This window comes from Sus scrofa, chromosome X (assembly GCF_054392235.1).
Source record: "Sus scrofa isolate SSC_HxYL_T2T_F1_AM1 chromosome X, Sscrofa_HxYL_maternal_Yorkshire_Landrace_v2.0, whole genome shotgun sequence".
Taxonomy (NCBI): domain Eukaryota; kingdom Metazoa; phylum Chordata; class Mammalia; order Artiodactyla; family Suidae; genus Sus; species Sus scrofa.
The window spans coordinates 35,766,978-35,779,070 of record NC_139401.1 but is presented as its reverse complement, the minus strand read 5'-3'; the positions used below and the strand labels follow the sequence as shown (position 1 = coordinate 35,779,070).

Genomic DNA, 12,093 nt, shown 5'->3' with positions numbered 1-12,093 from the left:
GCCTTGGTCAGCATGTTAAGAATCTGGCATTGCCCTGAGCTGTGGTGTAGGTCACAGATGCAGCTGGGATCCCGTGTTGCTGTGTCTGTGGCATAGGCTGGCAGCTTAGACCCCTAGTGAGGGAACTTCCATATGCTGTGGGTGCAGCCCTAAAAAGTCAAAACAAGCAAACAAAACAAAAACAAAAACACCAATTTAGTGAGAGAAGGAGCATGGATTGAGGAGAGTCCATGAGTCATAGGATTTCCAGGCATTCTTTCTATATAGAACATGCCCTTGTATTACATGACTTTGTTCTGAAGCATGTACTGACTGTCAGGATACCCTAGATGTCCTATATTCAGTCTTTTCCAATAAATTGCAAAAGTCTGCTGTTAAAAAAAAAAAAAAAGTGCAATTTCAGAGCCTAGGATAGGTCATGGTTGGGATGATAAATCAATACTGTTGTTTTGGCCAGCTATCATAACATAACAAACTACCCCAAAACTTAGTGGTTTAAAGAAAAACAACCGTTTATTTGTTTATGATTCTGTGGCCCGACCTCATTTGGGAAGGCTCACCTGCTTCATGCAGTATTGGCCAGGCTCACTCACGAATTAGGACCTCAACTGGGAATTTTGTCCATAAGCTTTCTAATTTTCTATGAGATGAGCTCAGTATTTTTCCCTGAGTATACAAGAATTACCAGTAGCAAAAGAATAAGAGCCCTATGTACAAATGGTTATCAGATATCTGCTTCTTTCACATTCCTCAATAATCCATTGGCTAAAGCAAGTCACATGGCCAAGAAGAGGGAGCAGAGATTACATAAAACAAGCAGATATGATCCACTTGGGCTGTAATGAAACCATCTACCATGTCTTGACTGCAAAGCAAGATACATGTACAAAACTGGTAAGGTGAAACATGCAAACACTGAGTTAAAAATTCTGTTTTCTGGAGTTCCCGTCGTGGCGCAGTGGTTAACGAATCCAACTAGGAACAATGAGGTTGCAGGTTCGGTCCCTGCCCTTGCTCAGTGGGTTAACGATCCGGCGTTGCCGTGAGCTGTGGTGTAGGTTGCAGACGCGGCTCGGATCCTGCGTTGCTGTGCCTCTGGCGTAGGCCGGTGGCTATAGCTCCGATTCAACCCCTAGCCTGGGAACTCCATATGCTGCGGGAGCGGCCCAAGAAATAGCAACAACAACAACAATAACATCAAAAGACAAAAAGACAAAAGACAAAAAAAAAAAAAAATTCTGTTTTCTAGTTTCAGTTCCTCTTCTACGTTGTGTGATCTGAGGCAAATAATTTAGATGGCTTTTCTTTAGAATTCGAATTCTTAATCTGTTTAAATTAAGGAGTAAGATTTGATTAATAGCTTTCAAACATTTTATTTATTGGTTTGGGGAATACTGTGTCTGAACAATACCTAAGACAACCTCAATATATACAACAATGCCACAGGTGCAGCCCTAAAAAGCAAACAAAACAAAACAAAGAAAAAAAAAACACCTAGAGTTAATCTAGTTGAAGTAAAAAGCTATAAGCTCCCATTCACTTCCAACGCTGGATCCTTAACCCACTGAGCGAGGCCAGGGATCGAACCCGTGTACTCATGTATACTAGTGGGTTCGTTACTGCTGAGCCACAATAGGAACTCCCAATAGTCAGGAATTCTTAATTCAGAAAATGAAGTATCAAAAGAATGAATAACTAAATTTATATGAAGACATTTATAAAATGACCTTATAATAAATATTTGTTATAAATTAATGTATGAGTAATTATATTAGACAGTTTTTTGGCCTATTTGCTAATCACATTTCCATCTACTACTGGAAAGTGTTAGTGTAGATTTTTTTTTTTTTCTATTACACAAGTAAAGGACCAAATCATTTCAGAATTTTAACCATTTTAGTTACTTCATTGTGTTCTTTTGTGCACATGAGCATCTGTCTCACAAACACTCTGGCAAAGTAAGTGATGGATTCATTGTGTGCAAACATTTTCTCATTACTAAGGAGTTTACTCATTTAATATAAAAAGCATGAAGTGTGCCAAAAGACAATATAAAAAAGAAAAAAAAAGTATAGCAATAATGATTTTAGAGTGTGCTTGATTTATTTTGTAAAATGTTTTCATTAGTATCATCCAGTCAGGGAAAACCGTTTTCTGAAATGGGTTTAGGTGCTTAAAGTGTCAAATTTATTCAATAAAATAACAATAATTTAAAATGATAAAGACCCATGCTAATTACCGACAAATTCAATTTTTGAAATATTGGCTAAATTGGATCTTATTACTTCAAAAGAGGCTGGCTGAGTTAACTTTTGCTTTTCTATCACCAGGAAGATCTAAAATAATATATTTAAGCATAAAAAAAAAAGAGATAGGAAAAGAGAGGGAATGGGATAAAGGAAAAAAAAAGAAGGAAGGAAGAAGGAGGATAAAAATAAGTGAAAGATGGAAATTGGAATCGAGGAAGGAAAAAGAAAGTTTGGGGGATGCTAAAACAATGGCATAGGACTTTTCTAACCAGCTCCAAATAGCTGAGAGCATCAGATTGGCCCCCCATGAAGTTCCTAAGGATCTGCAAGCCCAAAAGACTGGAGCCAGTTCCCTCTCAGATTTTGCTGAAAGGCAATACCTGAACATCCCCCTTCCCCAGGTTCCCCAAAGCACAGGAAAAAGACCAGAGAGAGATATCAAAGTGCCATAGTAAGTTAATGGCAAGAACTGCCAATTATTACCAGCACAGCCAAACTAGGTTTAATAGCTACAGGAATACCTACTCTTACTGTGTTGGTCAAGTCCACTAGAGCCTTACTAATGCTCTGTTGGGTTGATCTATCAATTATTGAGAGATCTATAATAAAATCTCCCATCCCAATAGTGTATTTGTTCATTTTCCTCCCATATTTGCCCATTTTTGCTTAGTACATTTTGAGATTATGTATTTAGGTGGAAATAAGTCCATTTTTTTTTCTATAATGGATTATGCCTTTCTAAATAAATACATTTATTTGCCTTAAAGTCTACTTTTTCTATATTTCTATACTAATTTTTGATTAGTAAATACTTGGCTTAAGTTTTGGATATTTTACCAGGTAATTTTGTAAAAAGCATAAAGCTATATTTCACTTTCCATTGTGAAAATATCAACTTTTATGGTTTAGTTTATATTTATCATGATTAGAAATATATTTCTGTTTAATATCCCATTTTGTGCCTCTTTTATCATGTCTTTTCTTTAGTTCTCCTCTGTTCTTGTATTCTACTGGACTCATCAACTTTTCTCTTTTCCTTTAATGCATTCCTCTGGTTTAGAAATTACACATTCTATATTTTTTGGCTGTGCCAAATTTTCAACATTCATACTTTATATAAAAACATCTTAAAATAGTTCAAAACTGCTCCCCAAAATATAAGAACTTCACATTCCTATAATGCCAACAAACCCCTCCTTATAAAATTATTTTCCAGAAATTGAATTCACTTTGTTTTATACTACCGGATTTATTATTATTATTATTAATTCCATGGCCAATGTTCATTGAGATTTACCCATATTTACTGATTATTTTGTTAGCCACTGTTCCACGGATCCCAATTTTTTCTTCTAAATTCAATTTCCTTCATCCGTAAGTAGATCTTCTTGTATTCTTTTAGCAAATATCTGACTTTTCAGTTGTCCCAATTTCATTGCTGAATTGAAAATATTTTTGTTTCATTTTTACTCTTGAGTGATAGTTTATTGGGATTTAAAATTCTTGGCTGACAGTTAATTTGCTTTAGCACTATAACACCATTGTCTTCTGGCTTCGATTGCTCCTGTTGGTAATTCTGCCTTCAGTATAATTTTTGTTCCTTTGAAAATAATGTGTCTTTTTCTCTCGTGCTTTTCAGAATTTCTTGTCTTTGCCATTCTGTTTCACGATAATCCATTTAAGTGTCACTCTTTAACTGTTGGCATTTAAAAAAACATTCGGTCTTTTCTTTTTTCATTTGCTTCTACAAATAGGAGAGGGTTATCTTTCTTAACTGGTCACTCATTCAGGGTCTCACTCCCCTTTCATTTTGCAGTGATCTCTTAGATGCAAATGTAGAGGTAGCTCAATGCATACCCTCGGGCCGATTTCCTGTATCAAACAAGCATCTGCCTATTAAATGCAGGGAGGACATTTTCTTATAGCCACTGACAGTTTTCAAATCATCTAGGGGAAAATACACAGCTCAGAAAATTTTGCAATCATCTGGTTACTGGATAAACTCTAATCCCACCAATAACATGTGCTAAAAATCCCTGGGACTCTCTCCATCTCTGTCACCACCACCACATCTATTTGCTAGATTCTATACATGCTTATGATAGAATGATGTTCTTCTACATTTTCCCCTACAGCTAAAGTCATTTTAAGTCCAGGGGTTTGTCTGTATAAGAGAGGTGCAAACAAACGGGGATCACTTTGGAAAGTATTTCACATATATTCACTCATTAGAAACATATTTTAAAACACCTACTATGTACCAGGACGTATGCAATTAGGATGCAGTTTCCTAGTTTTCTGGTGAGTTGCAGATAATAAATTTCAGAGGAAAAGGCAGACCATGTGACCAGACTGTTTCTTCTTTATACCTAAATTATGTTTTAATTGAGCATAAGACTGTGGAGGTTATTAAATGTGTTTTTCAATCAGGCCACATCAGCTCAGTAATTACTGGAAATTCCTCATAGGATTTATGCAAATGGGTGGTTGTTATCTTTCCCTTCCATTGAGAATGAATTTTTGAATTTCTGTATGTCTTCATAGATCATTTAATGGAAAATTAGGAGACAGCCTATCATGGAATTGTAGCTTGCTGTATTTTAACTAGGAAGTTGTCTTTTTCACATAACTTCTTTTAGAAGATAAAATTTCCAAAAGAACTAAAATAAGATTCCACTTTCTAATTAACCCCTCCATGGGGAAGGAAGCAAGGGATTACAGACAGCAAATTAACGTTGTGTTTTGCATTTTCAATTCTGAATACCATAAACTTTCTCTAATTGTCCTGTATTAAAAATAAAACGTTTTGAATAGAGTTGATTTTTAAGTTCTTGTAGATTGACTAAGTGTACCAATTAGTCTGAATGAGCTGTTGGCAAGCCAATAAACAGCACATTCTCTAGGACTTAAACCAAGGGAAAAGGTTTAAACAATTTTCGATTAAATGCCTCCCTAACTGTATTACTGCAAAGTATATGTTCACTATTCAACATCTAATAGGAAGAATAAGACACTATTTAAAGTTCACATTTTTTTTTTTTTTACTTGCAGGCTTTGTGTCCACAGATAAAAAAACAATAAAAGGCAAAGTAAGACATATGTTGAACTAAAACTACATTAAACCTATAAGGATAAAGAATATACACAGTCTTGGTTTATAATATTTTACTTGGTTACATAAATTATTTGACCTAAAGTATCTTTTCTTTGATAATATAGGAAACAATCATGTCTCATTTTTGCCTGCTGCAGAGAAGAAAGAAAGAACCGGAACTGACAAAAAACCCAAGCATTACGACAGGACACACATTGGCAACTGAACAGGCTGTAAACTCTGTCTGTGGGAGGACAGGTATAGGACAGCAGCCAGATAAGAAAGGCATTTTAGTCAAACACCAGTCATGACTGGGATTTTCAAAAGTAGGATATGAAATTATAGTCAGTCCAGTGGTCCAGAGAAAATGGGAACCGGGTCAGGCTGATGTCAGAGGAGATCCACAGTCAAGAAAGACCCAGGATCCCAAGTTGAGGGGCAAGATTCTTGTCTGAGAGGCTTTGGGCTGGTAGAGCAAGGGTGAACGGCAGGAGGAGTGTACCAGTACCCAAGAGGGAATCTGGCAACAATACACCTAGATTTTAAGCAAGCAAGCAGTAACCTATGCTGGGATACTGGAACAAACTGGGAAAGAGGGAGATGCACCACAAAAATGGGAGCATACGAAAGAGGAGCCAGGGCTGCCAGATTTAATGTCGGAATGGAACTATGCAAAACCCTTGAGGGCCCACCCAGGACCGATCCCCCTTGCCCCATGTCCTCTGCCTGCCTCTTGTTCCTAGAAAAGCTTTAGTCTCCTAGGCCTCCCCTCAGTCATAAAAGGCTGGCTTAAGAACTAATGATTGAAAGAATGTGAACATATAGTAACAACAACAAAAATAGCAGTTGGACCAGGAGAACTAGGAACAGTTTACACGATAAATGAGCCATATAGCAATCACAGAATCTTTAGTTCCTCTATGAAGGACAAAGATAACAGTATGATATACAGTTCTGAGTTGTTTTGCAGACACTAAAACCCCCATCAGATGGAAGAAGTTAAGCACACGATGATCATGAGCACAGAACCCTGAGACCAGCTGGAGCCTGAGGAATGATGATGTTAACTCCTGTGACACGACCCATTACCACACGGTCAAACAATAAGAGAACTGTGCAGAAGCTGACCATGCACCATGTGACTCTCTGCTTCACCATGCCTATAAACTCCTTCCCTGAAGGAAAAAAAAAAAAAAGGTGTGGGGGGGTTCTTGCTGTGGTTCAGTGAGTTAAGAAGCCAACTAGCATCCATGAGGATGTGAGTTCGATCCCTGGCCTTGCTCACTGGGTTAAGGATCTGGCATTGCTATGAGCTGTGGTGTCAGTGGCAGATGTGGCTCGGATCTGGTGTTGCAGTGGCTGTGGCATAGGCTGGCAGTTATAGCACCAAGTGGACTCCTGGATTGGGAACTTTCATATGCTGCGGATGCTGCCCTAAAAAAGCAAACTAACTAACTAACTAACTAACTAACTAAATAAATAAATAAATAAATCTCCTTCCTGAAACCCATCAAGGAGTTTGGGTATTTTAACCACTAGCTGCCTTGGCTACTTGCTTGGCACCTGCAATAAACACTGCACTTTCCTTCACCACACCCCAGTGTCAGTAGACTGGCTTTACTACACAGACGTGGGGACTCAAGTTCAGTTCAGTAACAGGAATAGCACTCATGAGACATCAGGGATGACACTGGAGAGTGGTGATGAGCATAGATGGGCCCCCAGATACCAGGTCCAAGAAGAGATTTGGCTTAGGGCCTGCATTGAAGCATACCAGCAGAGATGGTAGGGAAAGGGAAGGAAATTGGACACTGTCTTTCTTGAAACCTGCAGACAGTGTAACTAGTAGAATTCTTTAAAATATTAACAATAAGACAACATTGCTGTATGAGATACATTCTCCATTTCCTGAGATTCCCTTGGTCCCCCTACCTCCAGCAATTTCAAGCACTTTGCCCATCTCCATGTTTCTGTGCCTGAGGATGACCTATAACTTCCTTCAGAACTCCTCAGCTGCTGCTCTACAGACAGATAGATCAGTCCCAAGCTTGGAATTTTTGGTTCCTCTTTCTTTGATAGGACATAGAACCTGGCATTCTATTGGGCCAGCAATGCCACCTTGAAGGCTAGGACCATTAATACCCATGGAGTAAAATCTGGCCAATAGGAGCAAGAAACAGGAGGTAGATATGCAGATAAAATTCCTTTCCTTCCTCTCTGACAGTGCCTGCTCAAGGGCACTACCTTTTCATATACTTTTTCAAACGTGACACCCGCTGAGGACCTGCTACATCTCATCATGAAGGTAAGTAGTGGACATTAAGGTAGCTGCTCATTCATCACTCACTGCTTTGCTTCCCATTCTTCCCTTCCTTGTTATTCTTTCCTCTCACATTCATTCCCCTGAGTCTGCACTGTAAGGGAGCAGAATTTTGCCATTCTAAAATATGTTTCTTTGGCATATTGTTTCAAATTTTTTATTTTTTGAAACATAGCATACATGGGAAGGGTTCTTAAAATCAAGTAGGAATTATCCTTTTTAAAAAATTTAGCATATTCTTTAATTTTTAAGTATAGTTGATTTACAATGTTGTGCCAACCTCTGCTATACAGCAAAGTGACTCAGTCATTCATATCTATCTATCTATCTATACATATATATACACACACGCACATACATTATTTTTTTATAGCATTTTCCATCATGGTCTGTCCCAGGACATTAGATATAGTTCCCTGTGCTATACAGTAGGACCTTACTGTTTATTCAAGGAATTGCCCTTTAGTAAGAAACATGTACATTGTAAGTGAAATCTTCATTTGTAAGGGTGTCTCTCTCAGTACTTGGACGAGGAGTATGGTAAAATCTCTGGAAACATCAATAGAGAAAGCAGTGACCTAAATCTCTATCACAATTATCCTTATTTACTGTGTTTAGCTCTCATAATTGAGTTTCACCACCCTCAACATCCTCTTTTGTCTTTAGCTGAAGATGGCATTTTAGGTGAGAGTTTTAGATATTTTCCTGAGTTAATCAGTTTTCCTGGGTCTTTCTCATGTCTACATATCACTGAACTTTGTCTGATTTTTCTCCTATTAATCTGTCTCATGTCAATTTAATTCTTAGGCTGAAGAACTGAGAAGAGCAGAGGAAATTTTCTTCCTCCCAGACAGCACCTCCCAAGGAAAGTATTTAATTCTTGCCTCAGACTTCATTTTCTAGGGCATTCAAACTAAGATAATTACTAACCTAAGAATAAAGAGCAGTGTGAGTATTTTATATAGCATATAGCATAATGGAAATAGCACTAGACAAAGACTTGTAGATTTAAGTGCTTACTCAGGAGACCTGATGTGACCATCTTATACAGCCTCCTGCAGGAACTTAAATTTTCTGCTGTGCAGAAGTGGTTTCCCCAACATGTGGATCAACAAGTGCAGTGATCCGGAGGGAGACTTCTAAAATACAAATTCCTAGACTTCTTCCAACCTGGGAATGATTCAGTGGGTGTAGATTTGGGCTTGGACTCTGCATTGTGTAAAAGGTACCCAGGAACCACCAGTGTACAACGAGTGTTGGCAGCTACTGGCAATGTGGAAAGAGCACGGGCTTTGGACTCTGCATTTCTCAAATCACATTCATTTTAAGTGCCACAAGCCCAACCAAAACTAGCAGGAACCACAGAGGTAATCTGACTCAGTATCTAGCAGGTACAGAGGGAATGGCCAACTTTACCATGACAGCATCCAGAGACACACCTGAGATCATGAAATGTCATCTTTCTGCTCTAACTTTTGACTTTAATTTCCCCTGTTCTGACCTCATTCTTGGCAATTCTCCATTTACTCCAGATTCATATCCTACCAACTAGAGTAAAACTAACCATGCAGTTATTTTCCATCGGATATTACATGGTAAAAATAACTGATTTAAAATAGAAACAGCTGAGATTTATGAACAGAAATGTGTCAATCTAGTCACTAATGATTGAAAAATCATTTAAAATTGCCCTTTTGATTACGAAAATACATAAGGATACATAAAAAGTAATATAGACCCAGTAGGACAAGAAGAGCCTTGAAGACTGCCATATTGATTAGTAAACAGAAGGACTCATAAAGAGACTAAGAAGAAATCTTGTCAGGGGAACGGAGAAGAAATGAAGGAAACAAAGATAAAGACTTTATCTCAAAAGTCCTAGAATTCTACGAGTAGATGCTTAATCATGCAGGTTAAAGGCTACAGAGATCCAGTATGATGCAGACTGAGAACACTACTGACAGCAATTAACTGTTGTGCTACAGTAGTAGCACAAGCCAGAACTGAGAAGTTGAGAACCTCATGCAAGAACAGAAACTGCAAATGCAGATCCCGCTACTGAGAAATATATTTGCCAATGGAAAGGTATGGATTTCTTTGGTTTTTGAAGTTTGAGAACACTTGGGAGCCAAGAGTGAAGGAACCACTTTTAGAGAAGACAGAGCTATTATAAATGATGGAGAGGAGCCCAAGAACAGGTTCTGAGATCAGAGATACACATAGTAAGGTTGAGAGTAGATACCTATTATTCAGAGACCGAGATGAAGGCAATAGGAAGGTAAGGAAGAGTGTGTATTCATGAAACCCCCTTTTCTCTATGAGAAAGGAAATGCAGTCATTTGTCCCATGGAAGTTGGAGATGGGGAGAAGACTGAAATGAAGATGGTGTTTGAGAAGACTAATAACAGTGTGGAAAGGTTGCTGTGAGAAATGCAAGAGTATACAGAGTAGCAAATGGAAGGATCAATGCCTAAATGGGGTCTGAGACAGAAATATTTATTTGGAAGATTAAATGAGAAAGTGTGTACACATCAATTGTCACAGTGCTTTGTGTGTTGTCAGTGCTCAATAAACATTAGATCTATTCCAGTCCATTATCACAAAGGAGTCACAGGATCTCTGAGATCTGTGAAGCAAGACAAATGATGTCTCTTTTCTGTGGGAAATTGTTGTCACGTATGTACATGTGTCACATCCACAGAGACTGATGAACCTACTATGTACACATACACTTTCTTTAACAGCTTCATATCCTTCTGATGGAAGCATTATAATGTTAAATGATAGAATGGAAAAAATAATACTTTTCTAAATGATGGGGCTGAAATAAATACAAATTTAAGTAGATTATTTTAAAATATTTTGGTAAGAGCTATGTAACCAGAAACGTGGAATTTTCATTAAGAATTTCAGAAAGGTAGGTGTTCCCATCATGACGCAGTGGAAACGAATCTGACTAGGAACCATGAGGACTCAAGTTCCAACCCTAGCCTCGCTCAGTGGGTTAAGGATATAGCCTTGCCATGAACTGTGGCGTAGGTGGCAGATGCGGCTCAGATCTGGTGTTGCTGTGGCTGTGGTGAAGGCCAGTAGCTGTAGCTCTGATTTGATCCCTAGCCTGGGAACCTCCATATGCCGCAGGTGCGGCCCTAAAAAGACAAAAGACAAAAGAAAAAAAAAAGAATTTCAGAAAGGTAAAGACTGATAGGCAACATTAATGTGAGAGAGCAGAAGACAGCCAATTTTTAATGCATCGAAACTAGTTTCTTTTGATGAGTTTAGAACTTAAAGAGATTATATGACTCTACTTCCACCCCCTTTCCTGAAAGTAGCAGGAACACTGGGCTACCTCCACTTCTCCAGAAATACTTGTCATTTCTTTCTTTCTCCAAAGCCACCCACTAAAAAAAAAAAAAAAAAAAAAAAAAAAAAAAAAGGCTTTGTTTCTATATGACTATACTTATTGCTAGGAATGTGCTGATTTGTTCTCTTTAAATTAACTTATATCATAAAAATAAGTTTTTAAAATTCTTACCTCTAATCTTCTTTGTCTCAAATCCTAATAGGATGTTATTAAGATTAAAATGCTTATATTCTTGTCCTTTTCATTAATCAAGTCCACTGCCTCACAACTGAGTGTACATTGTTAAGAACCTGTATCTATCCTGAGTTAGAATATTCTGTCTTTACAAATTTACCTTATTTAAATATATGCTAAATGAAATGAAAACAGAAACTTAGGCTGAAAAGGCTACCTCTATAAACACAACTACACAGAAAATTAAGTTAGACATGAACCGTAATTGGCCAATTACGCTGTAAAAGTTTTACGTATAACCCTTTAAAATTGTATACAGTCCTATTTTTTCTTAATTTTCACAAAACTCTTCATACTAAAATGGATAGTTAACAGTGGATATGAAAGACATATATGAGTCTCAGAAACTACCTGAGTTAAAGACTTCTAAATATAAATCACGTTATATTTATTTACAATCAAATAGCATCTTAATATGCCACAATCTTCATTCATAAGACTATACTGTGAGTTTCAGGTCAAGTCTATGCTGTGTATACTTAGTTACCTGTTTTCTCAGAATGAAAATTCTTTAAAACTTGAATTATCTTTTATAATCGACTGTATTAATATTAGTTTTATTTTGTAAACACACTCTATATAAGTGCTTCTCTATCAATACTTATCCCATTGTCTTAGAAGAGCTACTTATCTGTTAGTTCTTCAAGGGATGAATAGGAGAATTTTCATCATTTTTCCCAAAGGAATTAGTGTTCAATAGTGTTGGTGAATGAAAGCTGAATAAATGAATGGCATGGAATGATAATCCTAGATGGGTTTATAATGCACACAGCTTTATCCAGTTATCTCAAAAGGGGTTAAAATTACAAAACTAAACTCTTCATTTAAAAAT

At 37.4% G+C, this 12,093-nt stretch overlaps 1 protein-coding gene across 1 annotated transcript in view; it reads right to left on the bottom strand.

Moving 5' to 3' along the window:
- The window catches only part of CFAP47 (cilia and flagella associated protein 47), a 560,199-nt gene that overhangs the window by 169,663 nt on the left and 378,443 nt on the right, over positions 1-12,093 (bottom strand). The window lies entirely within an intron of this gene.